Below are 20222 nucleotides of genomic sequence, written 5' to 3' on the forward strand. Positions count from 1 at the left end.
TGACAGCTGCAACCAAAAAAATATCCAGGCGTTGTGGCGGGTGCCTGTAGTCCCAGCTACTTGGGAGGCGGAGGTGGGAGAATCACTTGAGCCCAGGAGCTGGAGGTTGCTGTGAGCTGTGATGCCACAGCACTCGACTCAGGGTGACAGCTTGAGGCTCTGTCTCAAAAAAAAAAAGTTATAATCAGTAAGCAGCTTTAAAATGGATAATAGTCACTGTCTCATTGTGTTGTGGAAATTAAATTAATTGATGTTTGTAATGTATTAATATTTTAGATTGGATGCTGACCCATAGAAGACTACATGTTACTTACTACTACTATTATATATGGCTATCCTTTCAAAAATATTTATTAAATATATACTATGTAATGAAACTGTGCTAGATGCCTATGGTTGTTGTAAGAATGGAACAGGAGAATGGATATAGAGCAATCAGCACAATACCCCTATGTGGAAATAAGCAGAAGCCAAGAGGTACAGAAAAGATCTATTGAGCAGAGGGCGCACCCTGCTGGTTGGTAAGAGTAAGAGAAAAGATAATTTTTTTTTAAGTCAGACATGAATTTAAATGTGGGATACATACATAATATGACCTTAAGGAAATCACTTGGCCTTTAGCTGCCTCAATTTCTTCACTTGAAAATAGGTGTAATATGACATACCTTTCAGGCTTGTGTTAAAAATAATAAGATAATGGACATATTGCATAGCATAGTAGATATTATATACATATTTTTGAATTAATATTTTTCTTATTCCCCCATTGCATTTCTAGTGTCATAAGTAAATCAAGAACAGTGGAAGCAGAATACAACGATCCTCAGGAAAAGATATTTTGGAAATTTGGCTAGTGACATTGTTATAAACTCTGGCAAGAAATCTTTCACTAGCCCTACAAGAGAAAAGCTTCCACCAGAGAAAAATCTACCACCAAAGGTCTCTCATGTGGAGCCTCTTTTTACTCTTATTCCTTTGTTCTACTAAATCTTATCTTTAAAAAATAGTAATTCCTGGCGGCGCCTGTGGCTCAGTGAGTAGGGCGCCAGCCCCATATGCCGAGGGTGGCGGGTTCAAACCCAGCCCCGGCCAAACTGCAACCAAAAAATAGCTGGGCGTTGTGGCGGGTGCCTGTAGTCCCAGCTGCTCGGGAGGCTGAGGCAAGAGAATCATGTAAGCCCAAGAGCTGGAGGTTGCTGTGAGCCGTGTGACGCCACGGCACTCTACCTGAGGGCGGTACAGTGAGACTCGGTCTCTACAAAAAAAAAAAAAAAAATAGTAATTCCAGTACAAATACTGGGACTAGTCCTCATTCATTAAAAAATATTTAATGATCCTTTACTATGTTTATTAGTGTACTCAGGCTGCCATACCTATATCATAGACTGAGTGGCTTAAACAACAAAAACTTATTTCCTCATAGTTCTAGAGACTGAGAAGTGCAAGATGAAGGTGATGGCCAATTTCGTTCATGGTGAGGACTCTTTTCCTTGCTTTTCTGGTGAGCTAATGGCTTACTAGCATACCATTGTTTCCCAGTATTGTTCAAATCTGCCATCTTTCAGTTCCTGCTACCACTACCCTAGATATAGCTTTCATTTCTTATCTAGATCTTTGCCAAAGACTCCTAAATGGTCTTATTTCTGCCACTCAAGCCCTCATACTTCACCAGAGGTCTCTTCGTAAATGTGGAATGGATTGTGTTTCATCTGCCAAGAATGCCCATTGCTTAAAAAAGTAAATCTTGGTGGAGCACAGTGGCTTACACCTATAATCCTAGCACTCTGGAAGGCTGAGGGGGGAGGATCACTTGAGCACAGGAGTTTAAGACCAGTCTGAGCAATAGAAAGACCCCACCTCTATTAAAAAATAAAGAAAAAAAGTAAATCTGATTCCTTTTACATGGCATTCAATGCCCTTTACAATCTGCCCCACTTTACCTTGTTCCAGTCTATTCAACATAACTCTCACTTATTCTAATGGCCTTCATTGTAGCTCCACTCAGCTGTTCACTTTCCTGAACTTGATTATAGGAACAATATTCTTACACACCTCTGCACCTTTGCTTATGATGCTTGCTCAGCCTATAATGCTCTTCTTTGCCCAGTGACCAGTTTACATATAAGTCTCTCTTGTGAATCTCATAGATGCTTTCCCTTCAAGGTCAGAATTAATTTCTCAGTCCTGGGAATTTTGGGAAGATGGCCGACTGGTAGCAACCCTTGGCAGAGGCTCCTGAGCAGAGGAAGTAAAGCTGGATGGAATCGGACTCTATGAAGCCAAAGGTGGGGAGCTGAGCCAAGAAAGAAGTTCAGCAAGCTATAACTCCAAGGAACAGCATTCAAGAAAACAAATTACAGGTACAAAGACTATCAACTAGAGGACAGGATGCCCCTCCCCCAAGCAGGAGGCCTGCCACAGGCTATCCGCAAATGAGCAGGGAACAAAAGACCTCTCATTTTACTTCACTGGAGAGAGCTGCTAAACTCCAGGTCTCTTTCTCCAGGGAGGTCCCACTTATGAACCTAGAAACCACCCCACCAGGCATAAAATTGAACAGATATTTTCCCCCACAAGTCCAAACTCCCACTCTACCCTTTCTCCCTCACATGGCCGTCTGAAGTTCTGCCCCCTGCAGACACAGAGTGTTTGGTCTTGTCCTGAGAGATCTGGGCATAGTATGGACTGCCAACTGTCAGGATGGAATTTGTGACTACGGGGGAAGAAAAAGGGTGTGGGAAGAAAGGGGCACTTGGTGGGAGGAGGAGCAGTCCCCTGGTTATGACTATGCCCAGCCAGTGGTGGTGTTGAAACTCAGTTCAGGCTGTGTCTGGTGGGATGGAGTGCAGAACCCCCGGCTCTGACAGCACCCACAGTGGGAGAGTGGTTGTCCTATGTGGACTGAGTTCAGCAGATAGGGCTGGTCCCTAGCCCCTACTGGGCCTGCAAGCAGAAGCTTGCTAGGCATGGACTGAGACCTGAGAGCAAGGGCGTGGCCCCCTGATTCCAATAGAACCCTTGAGCAGTGGCTTACTGGGTGTGAACCAAGATCTGAGGGCTAGTGCATGGTCCCCTGTCTCCAGCAGGGCTGGTGAGCAGAAGCTTACCAGGTGAGCACTGAGACCTGCAGGTGGAGTGCGGTGCCCTGACACTAACAGAGCCTGCAAAGACTAGCAGGTGGGGGCATGGTCCCCTGTAGACTGAGACCAGTGGACAGGACGGGGCCTCTGGCTCCAACTGGGCCTGTGAGCAGAGAAGTGGACAACAGTGTGGACTGAGTCTGGCAGGCAAGAGTGTGGATCCCTGGCTCCAATTGTGCTGTTGGAGACCCTTGAATCCCTCTCTGTTGAGCAGGGTTTGCACCACCTGAGACAATTTAATTGGAACCTGTGTCTGGGGCTGTCCACTCGGGGACATTCCGAGGTTGACCTTTGAAGTTCTGTAGAGGAAAACAACCGAAGGGTGGGGACTAGGTGCCACAGCTGTTTGTATCTCTTCACAGTAGAGATTTAAACCTAATACTGTGGTTTCTTAGGATAGGGTAGAGGTTGGCTGATATCAAAACAGGGCTAGCTTGTGCTATCTCACCAAGTAGGTCCTCAGAATCTCCGGCCAAAACTCTGAAAGGGGCCTTGGTAAGGTTGTAGGAGATAAGCCACAATTACAAAGCCCAGCACTTTGGTAAGGGGCTATCTCTACTACCTGGGAACCACAGTTCAATCTTTCCCTACCAGTTCTAATAACCAAACAGTGGAAAATAAACATGGTGCAGACCCAACAGAAGAACTCTGGCAACATGAATAACCAGAGTAGATCAACCACTCCCCACCCCAATAAATGACAAAGGACAAATAATGACAAATAAATGACAACTGAAGATGCCATGCATAGACAAATGGCAGCCATGTCAGAAATCAAATTCAGAATATTGAATGCAAATAAGATAAATAAAATGGAAGAAAAGATAGAAATTGAATTCCAAAGAGTAGTTCTCAAGTTATCTCAAGAAATTAATGAATTCAAAGCCCAAGTCACCAAAGATATGAACATAATGAGAAAAGAGATAGTAGAGCTCAATGAAATGAAAAAGTTAGTTGAGGGCCTCCAAAATACAGTAGAATACCTCAGTAATAGAGTTGACCAGGCAGAAGAAAGGATCTCTGAAACTGAAGACAAAGTTTTTGAACATTGCCAAACACTCAAAGAGGTAGACAAATGGAGAGCAAAAACTGATCATTCCCTGAGAGAGTTGTGGGATCACTCTAAAAGATCAAACATTCATCTTATTATTATTCCTGAAGAAGAAGAGGATGATCCTAAGGTACAGATGCTCTACTCCAAGAGATTGAGGAGGAGAATTTCCCAAACATTGCAAGAGATACAGAACTTCAGATAGCAGACAGTTTCAGAACCCCAGCAAGACTCAATCCAAATAAAGCATCTCCTAGACACATTGTAATTAACTTTGCCAAAGTTAAGATGAAGGAGAAAATTCTGCAAGCAGCCAGATGTAAGAAAAGCATAACATACAAAGGGAGAAGTATCAGAATGACTGCAGATCTCTCAGTCGAAATGTTTCAGGCCAGAAGAAGATGGTCATCGACCTTCAATCTCCTAAAACAAAACAACTTCTAGCCCATATCCTGTATCCAGCTAAACTGAGTTTCATTTGTGATGGAGAAATCAAATACTTTAATGACATAGACATGTTGAAAAAATTGCCATAACTAAACCAGAATATTTTCTCCAGGATATTCTTGGACCTATCCTTCACAATGACCAGTGCAATGCTCTACCTCCAAAGTAAACTCACTCAGAAATTTTTTAACAAAACCCAACTTTCACAGTGGCGAAAGGATTAAAAATGTCCACTGGACATCCAAAAATCATGACACCCAAAACAAAAGCAGGCTTATCAATTCTATCGATTAATGTAAATGGTTTAAATTATATTCTAAAGAGGCACAGGTTGGCTCACTGAATATATAAACTCAGACCAGATATCTGCTGTTTACAAGAATCTCATCTTACCTTAAAGGATAAAAATAGACTCAGGGTGAAGGGATGGACATATATAATACAGGCAAATGGAAACCAGAAAAAAGCAGGGGTTGCACTTTTAGTAGCAGATACAATTGGCTTTAAACCAAAAAAGATAAAGAAAGATAAGGAAGGTCACTACATATTTGTCAAGGGAAATACCCAACATGAAGAGATTTCAATAATTAACATTTATGCACCCTACCAGAATGCTCCTCAATTTGTAAAGCAGACCCTAATGGATATAAACAACTTGATATCTTCCTGCACTATAATAGTTGGAGATTTTAACACCCCTTTGACAGTTTTTGGATAGATCCTCCAAGAAGAAACTAAACAAAGAAATATTAGACTTAAACCTGACCCTAGAACAAATGGACTGTACAGACCTCTACAGAACATTTCATCCTAATAAAACTGAATATACATTCTTCTCATCAGCCCATGTGTCATCCTCCAAAATAGATCATATCCTAGGACCCAAGTCTAACCTCAGCAAGTTTAAAAGTGTAGAAATTATGCATTGTATCTTCTCAGACCACCATGGAATAAAAGTTGAACTCAATAGGGCGGCTCCTGTGGCTCAAAGGAGTAGGACACTGGACCCATATGCCAGAGGTGGCAGGTTCAAACCCAGCCCCGGCCAAAAAAAAACCCAAAAAAAAAAAAAAAAAACTGCAAAACAAACAAACAAAAAAAAAAGTTGAACTCAATAGCAACAGGAATCTTCATACTCTAAGTCATGGAAACTAAATAATAGGCTGAATAATAGCTGGGTCAAAGACAAGATTAAGAAGGAAATCACCAAATTTTTGGAAAAAAATGATAATGAAGACACAAATTATCAAAACCTGTGGGATACTGGAAAGGCAGTCCTAAGAGGGAAATTTATAGCATTGGAAGCCTTCATCAAGAAAACTGAAAGAGGAAGCCAACAACTTAATGGATCATCTCAAGCAACTGGAAAAGGAAGAATATTCCAACCTGAAACTCAGCAGAAGAAAAGAAATAACCAAAATTAGGGCAGAATTAAATGAAATTGAAAATAAAAGAATCATTCAGAAGATCAATGAAACAAAAAGTTGGTTTTTTGAAAAGATTAACAAAATTGATAAACCTTTGGCCAACCTAACTACAAATAGAAAAGTAAAATCTCTAATATTGTCTATCAGAAATGATAAAGGAGAAATAGCAACAGACACTTCAGAAAATCAAAAAATCCTCAATGGTTACTACAAAAATCTCTATTCCCAGAAACATGAAAATCTGAAGAAAATGGACCAATACCTGGAAGGACACCACCTTCCTAGACTCAACTAGAAAGAATTAGGAATCTTGAATAGACCTATATCAATCACTGAAATAGCAACAACTATATGAAATCTCACAAAAAACAAAAGTCCAGGACCAGATGGCTTCACATCCGAATTCTACCAAACCTTTCAAGAGGAACTAGTACCTATATTATACAACCTTTTCCAAAACATAGAAAAAGAAGGAATACTTCCCAACACATTCTATGAAGCAAATATAACCCTGATACCCTAACCAAAAAAAAAGGATCCAACAAAGAAAGAAAATTATAGACCAATATCATTAATGAATATCGATGCAAAAATATTCAGTAAGAGTTTAGTACAAAGAATTTAGCAACACATCAAAAATATTTTATACCATGATCAAGTTGGTTTTATTCCAGTGTTACAGGGTTGGTTCACATATGCAAATCTATAAATATACATCACAGCAATAAAATAAAAACATTTGGGCGGCACCTGTGGCTCAAGGAGTAGGGCGCCGGTCCCATATGCTGGAGGTGGGGGGTTCAAACCTAGCCCCGGCCAAAAACAAAAACAAAACAAAAAGTAAAATAAAATAAAATAAAATAAAATAAAATAAAATAAAATAAAATAAAAACATTTACCAAGTTTCACATATATCCTTATAAGATGCACCAAGGGTGTAATCCCACCAATCCTGGAATGTAAGTGTCTTGGCACAGTAACTGAGAGAATGCCAGAAAGGCTATGTTAACCAGTGTGACGAAAGTGTGTCAAACGGTCTGTGAAGCTAGTGTATGATGCCCCATGATCATATCAATGTACACAGCTGTGATTTAATTTTAAAAAAATAAGAAAAAAATAAAATAAAAACAAAGCCCATATGATTCTCTTAATTGACACAGAAAAAGCCTTTGAACATATCCAGCATCCTTTCATGATCAGAACACTTAAGAAAATAGGCATAGAAGGGACATTTCTTAAACTGATAGAGGCCATCTACAGCAAACTTACAGCCAATATCATATTGAATGGTGTAAAATTGAAAACATTTCCACTCAGATCAGGAATGAGGCAAGAATGCCCACTGTCTCCACTGCTATTCAACATAGTGATGGAAGGCTTAGCCATCAAAATCAGGCAAGAGAAGGTAATCAAGGGTATCCAAATAGGGTCAGAGGAGATCAAACTCTCACTCTTCACTGATGATCTTATACCTGGAAAATCCCAGAGACTCAACTTCAAAACTCTTAGAAGTGATCAAGGAATACACAGTGTCTCAGGATACAAAATATCATTACAAGTATTATCAATACTTACACGTCAGTAGCTTTTATATATGCCAACAATAGTCAAGCTGACAATATAGTCAAGGACTCTATTCCTTTTACAATCGTGCCAAAGAAGATGAAATATCTGGGAATTTACCTAACAAAGGACATGAAAGATCTCTATAAAGAGAACTATGAAACTCCCAGAAAAGAAATAACTGAAAATGTTAACAAATGGAAAAACATACCATGCTCATGGCTGGGAAGAATCAACATTGTTAAAATGTCCATATTACCCAAAGCAATCTACAGATTTAATGCAATCCCTATTAAAGCACCATTGTCATACTTTAAAGAACTGGAAAAAATAGTACTTCATTTTATATGGAATCAGAAAAAATCTCAAATAGCAAATACATTACTCAGAAATAAGGACAAATCAGGAGGTATCACATTACCAGACTTCAGGCTACACTATAAATCTACAGTGATCAAAACAGCATGGTACTGGCACAAAAACAGAGTGGTACATTTATGGAACAGAATAGAGAACCAAGAGATGAACCCAGCTACTTATCGTCATTTGATCTTTGACAAGCCTATCAAAAATATTCAATGGAGGAAAGACTCCCTATTTAACAAATGGTGCTGGGTGAACTGGCTGGCAACCTCTAGAAGACTGAAACTGGACCCACACCTTTCACTATTAACAAAAATTGATTCTCACTGGATAAAAGATTTAAACTTAAGATATGAAACTGTAAAAATACTAGAAGAGAGTGTAGGGAAAACACTTGAAGAAATTGGCCTGGGAAAATATTTTATGAGGAGAACCCCTGAGGCAATTGAAGCAACACCAAAAATCCATTACTGGGATCTGATCAAACTAAAAAGCTTTTGCACAGCCAAGAGCACAGTAAGTAAAGCAAACAGACAACCTTCAGAATGGGAGAAGATTTTTGCAGGTTATGCTTCTGACAAAGGTTTGATAACTAGAAGCTACAGAGAACTCAAACTAATCAATAAGAAAAGAATAAATAACCCCATTTCTATGTGGGCAAGAGACTCGAACAGAAACTTCTCTGATAATGACAGGTGCATGGCCTAAAATCACATGAAAAAATTATCATCCTCAATCATCAGAGAAATGCAAATCAAAACTACTTTGAGATATCATCTAACTCCAGTAAGATTAGCCCACACCACAAAATCCCAAAACTACAGATGTTGGCGTAGATGCGGAGAGAAGGGAATGCTTCTACACTGCTGGTGGGAATGCAAGATAATATGACCTTTTGGGAAAGAAATTTGGAGAACACTCAAGGAACTAAAAGTAGACCTACCATTCTATCCTGCAATTCCTCTACTAGGTATATACCTAGATGATCAAAAATTATTTTACAACAAAGACATTTGCACCTGAATGTTTATTGCAGACCAATTCATAATAACCATGACATGGGAACAGCCCAAGTGCCCATCAACCCATGAATGGATTAACAAATTGTGGTATATATACACTATGGAATACTATGCAGCCATAAAAAGATGGAGACTTCACATCTTTTATGTTTACCTGGATTGAGCTGGAACATATTTTTCTTAGTAAAGTATCTCAGGAATGGAAAAAATAGGGCGGCGCCTGTGGCTCAGTTGGTAAGGCGCCAGCCCCATATACTGAGGGTGGCGGGTTCAAACCTGGCCCCGGCTGAACTGCAACCAAAAAATAGCTGGGCGTTGTGGCGGGCACCTGTAGTCCCAGCTACTCGGGAGGCTGAGGCAAGAGAATCACTTAAGCCCAGGAGTTGGAGGTTGCTGTGAGCTGTGTGATGCCATGGCACTCTACCGAGGGCCATAAAGTGAGACTCTGTCTCTACCAAAAAAAAAAAAAAAAAAAAAAGAATGGAAAAAATAGTATCCAATGTACTCAATACTACTATGAAATCAATATATAATCACCTACACACTCATATGAATGGCAAAACATAACTATAGTCCAGAAAGTAGAAGGGAAGAGGAGAGAGAGGGGAGGGGGGATATGGAAGGAGGGAGGGTATTTGGGGGGACTTCACCTAATGTGTATGATGCAATGGTACCTTTCAAAACTGTTAAGAAATGAGTATAATTGTGATGGATGTGTTACTTAGTTCAATGTAAGCATTTCATGTTATATATTGAAGCAGTACACTGAATCCCATTAATGCATCAATGTACAAAGTTATGATTTAATAAAAAAATAATAATAATTTCTCAGTCCTTGTGCTATCAGACTGAGCTTCCCCCAGAAGAGAAAACTGATAAAAAGTAGTAGTAATATCAGTAGTTATAAGCTTTCAATAAGCAGAGATCTTTTGACTAGCTTGAGCCCTGATAGCTTGAACAGAAGAAAACACTAGACACCTGGCTCATCTCTGTGGGAGTCAGTCAGGAAGTATAACTAGAGATTCATAGGGCTGGAAGAGGCTGTCTCTTTGCTTTCAGGCAGAACTATACCTAACCCATCCCAGACTATCAAAGGAGAACTTTTTGAGCATGTCTTCTAGAAGAGAAAAATAATCATAGAAAATTATTTGCCTCTGCCTTGTACCGCCCCCTCACTGTGAGCCTTCTTACACTAAGTGGGAGGTGTGAGGAACTCTGACCAAGAAATGTGAAGAGTGTACGGAAGCATGAGTTGATAGCTTGTTGGTGCTTGGGGCTCAGTCTGCTTAGTCTGCCAATACCATTACCCTGGTTCCTTCACAATTAGGTTGTTCACAAATGGTTGGTCAGCCCACCGACAGAGGAAAACAAAAATAGGGCCTCCAAATGGCAAAGGGACTTGAGGGAAAACAGTGGAGGTGACACAGAATGCTCAATGATGTTAAACCACTGTGCATGTGCCTTTGGAGCCCCCCCAGCCCTTTCCTGGGAGGACCAAGGATATTTCACTGCATTAATTATTACTGAAGAATACCAGTTCAATGAGAGAATAGTGAAGCAGAGAACATAAACATAGAATTTTATACAGTTCTGGCTGCAATCCTCTACCCAACAGGAGTGCCCATACATGATTTTATTTCAGTTTGTGAATTGAGTTCAAGAGGCCCTAACTCTGAGTGCTGTATGTAAAAGAAAAGCAATTAGTGCAGCTGTTATCATTGTATTCTCCAGTCTGGAATTAAGTTACAGGCAGAAAACAGAATATTTTTCCCACTTCAATTTAATCACAATTTGGAAGCGGAAAGTTCATTTGTTGTTTCTTTTGTATCCCTTGTGATGTTTGGCACTACTGTGCACAGAGTAGACACTAAGCATGAAAGCCAGGAATAGGGTTAAAGATTCCTGTTTGACAGTCATTAGTATAGTCAAATCTGAATTCTCGCTGTTGGCCAGGTGTGGTGGCTCATGCCTGTAATCCTAGCACTCTGGGAAGCCAAGGTGGGTGGATTGCTTGAGCTCAGGAGTTTGAGATCAGCCTGAGCAGGAGTGAGACCCTGGGCTCGGTTCCCATAGCTCAGTGGTTAGGGCGCCAGCCACGTACACTGGGGCTGGTGGGTTCAAACCTGGCCCAGGCCTGCTAAACAATGACCACCGCAACAAAAACAATAGCCAGGCATTGTGGCTGGCACCTGTAGTCCCAGCTACTTGGGAGGCAGAGGCAAAAGAATCGCTTAAGCCCAGGAGTTTGAGGTTGCTGTGAGCTGTGATGCTACAGCACTCTACCAAGGGTGACATAGTGAGACCCTGTCTCAAAAAAAAAAAAAAAAAAAAAAAAAAAAGAGCGAGACCCTCTCTACTGAAAAATAGAAAAATTAGCCAGGTGTTGTGGGTGGTGCCTGTAGTCCCAGCTACTCAGGAAGCTAAGGCAGGAGAATCACTCAAGTCCAGGAGTTTGAGGTTGCTGTGAGCTGGGCTGACACGATGGAATGTTAGCCTGGGCAATAGAGACTGTCCCCCCCCAAAAAAAATTGTGGGCCAAGTGCAGTTGCTCATGCCTATAATCCTAGCACTCTGGGAGGCTGAGGCAGGTGGATTGCTTCAGCTCAGAAGTTCAAGACCAGCCTGAGCAAGAGTGAGACCCCATCTCTACTGAAAATAGAAAAACTAGTGGGGCTTCACGGCAGGTGCCTGTAGTCCCAGCTACTCAGGAGGCTGAGACAAGAGGATCTCTTGAGCCCAATAGACTGAAGTTGCTGTGAGCTATTATGACACCACGGCACTCTACCCAATGTGACACAGCACAACTCTGTCTCGTTTGAATTCTCACTGTCACTCCCCACTCTCCCTGCATTCCTTTTAAGCCTTGACCCAGCAGGAGCTCCCCCCTACAAAGTAGTCCTAAATCAGTCCTCCTCGGTAAGCTCACCACTATTTTGTCTTTTCTCAAGTGAGGTCAGTTGGAGTATCCCAACTCACAGAACCAATTCCAGGAACAGTGTTGCTGGGAGAAATTTGAAATAATTCATTAGGTTCTGGGCTCTGCACATAAGAATCACTGCTCTAAGCCTGCATTGTGCTCTTTGTACTATGTGATAGAAAATACTATTGCTAGGGACTGGGCTATGTTAGCAGGAATCATTTACCCTAGAGAAATATGTACTGACATGCAATAATGTCCTCTTTGGTGTTGGTACTCTTCTGCAACTTCAGTAGTCATTCTCTGCCATCCAAGTGTCATTTCTATTTTACTTCCTCCAATCATGACGCCTTCTCCCCTGCTCATCTTAGCACATGCTTCTTTCCAGCAATGGGCCCATGAAACTAACTGAAGGGCAGTAAAATTTTGTTCCATTATCTATTCTCTGTTATTCATTGTTCATTGACCCTTGTCAGATTTGCTCCAATTCAGCACAAATAACAAATAATAGGTAACATTCATTGAATGTTTACCATGGGCCAAACAACCGTGCTAGCCACTTCACATATGAGTCTCATTTATCCTCACATCTGCCCTCTGGGATGAATAATTTTCATTCATCTTACTGATACTGAAGTCAGTAATCAGGCAGTAGAGTCAGGATTTAAGCCCAGGCAATTGGCCTTCAGATCCTGTGCTGGTTACCACTAATACCGCTCTGCAGTATTAAAATTAGTAAATGCTCAACAAATATTTGAATAAATGATTAGAGGTCTCTACTTTCCAAAGGGCTTCCCCTGAGGCCTCCCTCAGGCAGGATCATGTGATTTTTGCCCATTGCTATGAGGAGAGTTTTAGGCAGATGGTTGAGGGCAATTAGGTTGTGCTTGACATTTTCAAGCACAATTGAGTCCCACTTCATGAAAGTAGAGAGCAGTTCAAAAGTGAAATTACCTTCTTTGGTCTGCTGAATATGAGTTAGCTATGCCCTGGAAGCCTGCTTACTCTTAGCTTCTCTTAGGCGAAAGGCTTGCGAGATGGAGACTAGGTACCCCAAATCCATAACCTTAATGGCTGCAGTTTTCTCATGGGTAGGGGTGAGAGTAAGACAGGGAGGACACATAGTACTTATTTTTTAATTATTGGGTCACTTAATCTTCATGTGCCTCAGTGTCATCATTCATGAAATGGGAGCAATATTCCTGGCTTGCTTTCTATTTCCAAAGCAAAATACTGAATCAGAGTGATTCTAAGACTGTAAAGGCTCTCTGAAGTCTTAGCTGATTGTAAGCATTATCTCCAGAAACTGGAGTGTATTGATACCAGGAGATGTAATGGGAATGATTCAGGTAAAATAATGGATTGGAGAGAGGACAATGAGGAGCTGCTGGAGTAGGATTTGCTTATTATTGGCATGAAGTTTGCAATGAGAGATTATTATTTATAGCACACTGTGTATTATAAAACACTTTATAGTCATTTTTCAGTACAGTCCCACAAAATGATGTAAGACTAAAAGTAAAGAGGCCAGGCCTGAAAGAGTCAGCCAGTGGGGCAGTAAGTATGAATAGTCATTGAAGTGAGAAAATGACAAATATACCTCTCAGACCCAGTGTAATATATCTCTTATTAGAGATATACTTGTTCCCTGCTCCAAGAAGAATCTGGCTTCATTTGGCAGATGGGTAGGGATGAGAAGCTGGGCTGCTTTGGTGATCCTTGGGGCTGCTTAGCACTGTACTTTGCAAGAATTGCTTGTGGTTTGCCCTAACATCTCTGTCTGTCCACTGCCTTATTATAGTACCTCTCTCATTCTACTTTGTTTTATAGTTGTTGGAGTAAGTGTCTGCCTCCTCTATTAGACAGAGATTGTGACTTAGTCATTGTTGGATCTTGGTGGGTGTTAGAAATATCTGATACAGAGTAGGGCTTCCCTTGTGTACTATCCAACCCCATCAATTCAACTGGTCCCAGTCCTGGATGCTAAGTAACAGATAGATCAAGCACCTGCTTAGAAAACTAGCTAAATAGAAGCATTAAAGATTTTTTAAATGGGTATTTGACATTAAAAAAAGGAATCAGCATAATAAGATACCACTTTGTGCTCTATAGGATGATACTAAAAAGGACAGGAAGAAGTACTGGTGAGGATGTGGAGAAATTGAAACCATTATACATTGCTGGTGGAAATGTAAAATGGTCACTTTGATAAACACAGCATTTCTCAGAAAGTTACTAAATAACCCAGCAATTCTAGTCCAAAAGAACAGGAAACATTTCCATATAAAAACTGGCACACAAACGTTCATAGCAAGCAATGTTTATAATAGCCAAAAGGTGGAAACAACCCAATACCCATCAACTGATGAATGGATAAATGACATCTGGTGTATTTATACAATAGGATATTATTTAGCCATAAATAGGAATAAAGAACGGATGCCTGCTCCAACAAGAAGAACCTTGATAACATTATGCTAAGTGGAAAGAATCCAGCTGGGTGCTCACACCTGTAATCCTAGCACTGTGGGAGGCTGAGGAGGAAGGATTGCTTGAGGCTGGGATTTTGAGGCTAGCCTGAGTCAGAGTGAGACCCATCCATACTAAAAATAGAAAAATCAGTGAGGCATGGTGGCATATGCCTGTAATCCCAGCAGGAAGAGTGTACACAGGGAACTATGATGAGGCTACTGCACTCCAGCCTGGGTGACAGAGCAAGACTGTCCTAAAAAAAAGGGGGGAGGAGATAAAGAATCCAGGCACAAAAGACAAAATATTATTATTGCATTTATGTAGAATGTCCAGAGTAGGAAACACTATGGAGACAGAAAATAGACTTGTGGCTGCCTAGGGTTGAGAGGGAACTGGAGAGAAATAGGGAATGACTGGAGTTTTTTTTGGGGGGTGATGAAAATGTTCTAAAATTGATTGGGGTGATGATTGCACAACTCTGAATATACTAAAAGCCATTGAATTGCACACTTTTTTTTTTTTTTTTTTTGTGGTTTTTTGGCCAGGGCTGGGTTCGAACCCGCCACCTCCGGCATATGGGACCGGCACCCCACTCCTTGAGCCACAGGCGCCGCCCCTGAATTGCACACTTTTAAAGAATGGAAAATTATATACTTTCCATAATTATGACAGCAATAAAAAAAGATTACAGCAGTAATTATGGGAAAGATCAGATTTTGTTGAACTCTTATGCTTATTTTACATGTTAGTATTATTTATTTATTTATATTGAGACAGAGTCTCACTCTATCACCCTCAGTAGAGTGCTATGATGTCACAGCTCATAGCAACCTCAAACTCTTGGGCTTATGTGATTCTCTTGCCTCAGCCTCCTAATTATCTGGGACTACAGGTGCCTGCCACAATGCCCAGCTAATTTTGTTGTGGTTGTCATTATTGTTTTAGCCAGCCTGGGCCGGGCTTGAACCTACCAGCCTTGGTGTATGTGGCTGTCACCCTACCCACTGAGCTATGGGTGCTGCCAGGTTAGTATTATTTTTTATCTTGGGTAAAAATACGTGTGTAAGGTTTGTACTATTATCTCTTTGGTGCATGGGTTTTATTTATTTATTTTTTGGAGACAGAGTCTCAGTTGCCCTGGGGTTGAGTGCCATGGTATCATAGCTCACAGCACCCTCAAACTCTTGCTTGGGTTCACGTGATTCTGAGTCTTCCGAATAGCTGGGACCACAGGTATCCACTACAATGCCTAGCTATTTCTTATAGATGGAGTCTCGCTCTTGCTCAGGCTGGTTTTGAACTCCTGAGCTCAGACAATCCCCCCGCCTTGGCTTCCCAGAGTCCTGGGGTTACAGGTGTGAGCCACTGCACCCGGCAGTGCATGGGTTTTAAAATACCTTAACCTGGCCCTGCTGGATTCCAGCTGTACATCATACATCACATTGAATCCTTCCCTCTTTTCCTTTGCCTTCAAAAATGTCCCTGTATCCCACACTTGGATACAGTGTGATATCAGATATACAGTGTGATAATTCTGGTGATTAGAATGAAAGTGACAAACTAATGAGTATAATGTATAATAACTGAAGATGACACTTATATTTTGATACGTGCCTTAGGCTGAAGGCAGTTATTAATAGGGAATACCAGGTGCCATGCCAGGGCCAGTGCAGGAAGTAATTTTGATTAGTGATAGCATTTCAGTCCTCCTCAAATTATCTAAGTAGATACCTACTGACTCTACTGACTCCTGTAAAATTGAATTTAAGACTGAATCGAAGGAGGACCTAATGTGGTACTTCTGAGTTTGATTGGTTATTGGCCAGGCAACACTGTACAAAGTATTCTTTGATCACTGACGGATTCTCGCTTTGAAATTGTCATTTGCCTTTGCCAGGCAAATATCTTGCCTTTATTTTGTGAGATATATAGAGCTCGCTACTAGATACAAAAGATAGACAGCTCTTGTCTTTTAGGCCCAGGCTTGCTTTAGACTAAAAAGCAACTTCAGTATTTAAAGGCATCTTTGAAAGGTCCCTCTACCAGTTAATGACCAAGGTACTTGCCAGATGTTATGCCAGTATGTGCTTTTTTTTTTGAGACAGAACCTCAAGCTGTCACCTTGGATAGAGTGCTGTGGCATCACAGCTCACTGCAACCTCCAATTCCTGGGCTCAAGCGAGTCTCCTGCCTCCATCTCCCAAGTAGCTGGGACTACAGGCGCCCGCCACAGCGCTGGCCATTTTGTTTGTTTGTTTGGTTGCAGCCGTCATTGTTGTTCGGCAGGCCCAGGCTGGATTCGAACCCGCCATCTCAAGTGTACGTGGCTGGCACCTTAGCCATTTGAGCCACAGGTGCCAAGCCCCAATATGTGCCTTTGAATGTGCCTAGAATTATGAAGTAGCATGTTCTAGGATTTGTCCTATTTTTAATATTGTGACCTTGCCTGGAAATAGAAGAGAAGTTGCAAGAGTTTCAGCTTTGGTGTCAGAAGGATTTGGAATTGAATCCCAGCTTGCATTTCTTCTCAGCTTTATGAACTTGGGCAAATTACTTAATATGTCTGAACTACAGTTTCCTTTTCTGCAAAATTGGGAATAATAGTCTTTACCTCATTGAATTGTGAACATTATAGGAAGCAACAGATGTTAAGTGCCTTATGCAAGTGTTTGGAGCAGAGTATGATCTCAAAAAATGTTAGCTCCTTTCCCTCTCTCCATGCAAATTACAAGCAGGAAGTGCCTTAGCAATATATATTTTTTATTGAGACAGAGTCTTATTTTGTCACCCTTGGTAAAGTGCTGTGATGTCATAGCCCACAGTAACTTCAAACTCTTGGGCTCAAATGATCCTCTTGCCTCAGCCTACCCATGTAGGTAGGACTACAGGTGCCTACCACAACACCTGGCTATTTTTTTTTTCACAACACCCAGATTTTTTTTTAGAAACGGGGTCTCGCTCTTGGTCAGAGCTGGTCTTGAACTCCTAAGCTCAGGAAATCCACCTACCTCAGCCTTCCAGAGTGCTAGGATTACAGGTGTGAGCCACCGTGCCTGGCCTTACCATAACAATCTAAACACAGTTGAACTACAAGTCAGTAGCAGTTCTCTTTAGCCTAGAAAACTGTTAGTTTTTATTTAGTCGTATATCCTATCCTGCAAGTTCCTATGTGAAAGGTTGCCAGAGAGTATGCATACTTCTAGCACTCTGGGCTCAAGGGAGGATGGGAAGGTTGATACTGTGAAGGATGGTAAATAAGAGCCTGAACCGCATGGTTGGTATTTCTACTTAAAGAACTACAGTATCTGATCTAGCATGGAAACAGGGAGCTAATTTTATTCCTGGCACGGCTTCCTTAGCTGCTGTAATCTACTCTAGGTCTTTATGTCCTCTGCAGATAGGAAAACCACCAGGACCTTGAAGCAATGGAAATAATAATCTCTTACATTTGAATAACACTTTATAATTTCAATATATTCAACATATATTCACATCCATTATCCCATTTGATTCTCACCCTAATCAAGTGAAGTAAACAGGGCAGATATTATCTCTTTTCTGAAGGAGAAAACCAAAGCTCAAAAGGTTTGAGCTTTTAGCAATTTAGAAGCAAAATTGGGATTAGAGCCTTTGTCCTCTGACTCCTAATTCAGGGTTCTTTCCACAGTACCACTAAAACTGTAGTTTGAATGATTTTGGCCTAAATGGAATATATATTGAAAACATAAATGGAACATAATATTTTGTTATATAACTTCCCAGCTGCTGGGTCTGGTTTAGCAAAAGCTTGAGGAACAGCACAAGGGGGTGGGAGGTAACCAAGTGTGTAAAATGAATTCTACATTTCAAGATGTTCAACAAAGGCAACAGAGTGCTCAGAACATTGATTGGAACACTGATTCAACAACCTGTAGTGTGTTGTGGCTTTGCATTATTCCTTATCAACTCTAATGACAAAATCCATCCTTTTCAGCATTGTGCCCCTAAATTCCTAACAGGTTCCTCTGACTTATCTCCCAACTTCCTGCTTTTGTCATTAGTGTCATACACAGTGAAAATCCCTCCCTCCTACTGTCTGATTCATTCTCCCATTCCCAATTCGTTTCCATCTTGCTTGTCCTGAGGCATTTTGCCTGTGTGTTCCTCTACTAACCCTTTTGGTTTTGCCGCATGGAATCTCCATTTGTTGGAAACAATACCTGCTACATAAATAAAATAATATGGCAGGAGACATCCTGCAAAAATAACTAGCAAAGATTTTTTTGTTACTATCCTTTGAATTTTCTTAGTGCTATGTTTTACTTTCCAGACTTAACTGAAACCTGGGTATTCTTTGCTCTGATGATATTGCTTCCCTCCAAACTTTCTTCATCTTGTTTACAACACAGTTTTGATGTGGTTGTGTGTGTTGTGCAGAGGACTTTCTCTAGTAGGGAAAGAGTTTTCTCATTCTCCAGCTCTCAGGAATCAACACACTTTCTGTTTCCCTTGTGTTTTTTAGATAGCAGGGGAAAGAGTCCTTGGCAAAGTATTCCAGTGCCTTCATGGTCTGATCCTTGTGTGCTTCCATAGTTTGATCTACTGCCATCTTCTCCCCTTTCCCATTCATAGCCCTATCTTAACATAGCCATACTTAACTAGTACTTGCAGTCCCTTAGCAAACCATGTTCTCTGACTTTTGTGCTTTTACACGTTTTCTCTCTACTTGAATGGCCTACTTATTCTTATCTACCTAGCAAAGTCCTGTTCAATGATACCATGGTGAGTCTTGAACATCCTCCTGCCAGTTACCACGGTGGAGCTAAAGTCAAAGCTCATGGACTGACCTACTTTTACCTTTCTTTGCCCTCCTTAGAGAGATGAGGCTAGCCTATGTGCTTATGAGGCATGCTGGTGAGCTGATGCCAGCGTGAGCAGTGAGTCAGGTTCCCATGTGTTTGGTATGTATCTGTCACAGTGGGTCTGTGTCTGTGCCAGCCCAAACAATTCCTCAGAATGCTGTCTCTGGTTTTTCTTCTAGCCAACTCCTACCTCCAAATCATTTCAAGTCCGTTAGAAAGGACTCTGGGGTCCCTAAATCTAGATCAGTGGTTCTCAACCTTCCTAATGCCTCCTAATGCCACGACCCTTTAACACAGTTCCTCATAAAATTATTTTTGTTGCTACTTCATAACTGTAATTTTGCTGCTGTTATGAATCGTAATGTAAATATCTGATATGCAGGATGTATTATCATTGTTACAAAGGGGCCGTGACGCACAGGTTTAGAACCGCTGCTCTAGATGGTGTTGATAAACTCTTTAAGCTGCCAGGATGGACTAGGATAGGAACCAAAGTGCAGCGTCTGGCCTAGTCTAGGCTGGGCAGCTGAGAAGTGCTCTGTTGAGTGTGTGCATAGGTCAAGAAGCTAGATGTGCTTCCAAATACCCCTTCATAAATCAAAGGCTTTTTCTCTACCTGCTTGGGGGCCTGGCTACTGCTCTTTGGGCCACATGGGAGGGGGCTATATATGCAGCTGTGAAAGTTTGATGGAGGGGACAATTGTTTCCCATTTTGCTTGTTTTAAAGAGTGGATCAGGCCTATTTCTAGCTTTTACTGAAACCAGCAGTTTATGTTTTTAAAATAGCATATTAAAAGAAAACCACACATATATACACTAGTTATTTCTAGCTGAGGGTTTTCAATAATAATAATAACAACAACAACAATAATAATGGTGACCAGAGTTAATAATAATGTATTGTGTATTTTAAAATTACCTAAAGAATAATTAATGTCCTCACTACACACACACACACACAAAAAAAAAAAAAAAAACA

General features: G+C 40.9%; 1 protein-coding gene across 1 annotated transcript in view; it reads left to right on the plus strand.

The window, feature by feature from the left end:
- The first annotated feature begins 2287 nt into the window (after nucleotides 1-2287).
- Nucleotides 2288-20222, plus strand: part of DRP2 (dystrophin related protein 2) — a 66253-nt gene continuing 48318 nt past the window's right edge. The window contains exon 1 of the mRNA XM_053580960.1: nucleotides 2288-2360. The gene's annotated coding sequence lies outside the window, so the exon portion shown is untranslated. The remainder of the gene's footprint in view (nucleotides 2361-20222) is intronic.

This window comes from Nycticebus coucang, chromosome X, assembly GCF_027406575.1.
Source record: "Nycticebus coucang isolate mNycCou1 chromosome X, mNycCou1.pri, whole genome shotgun sequence".
Lineage (NCBI taxonomy): Eukaryota > Metazoa > Chordata > Mammalia > Primates > Lorisidae > Nycticebus > Nycticebus coucang.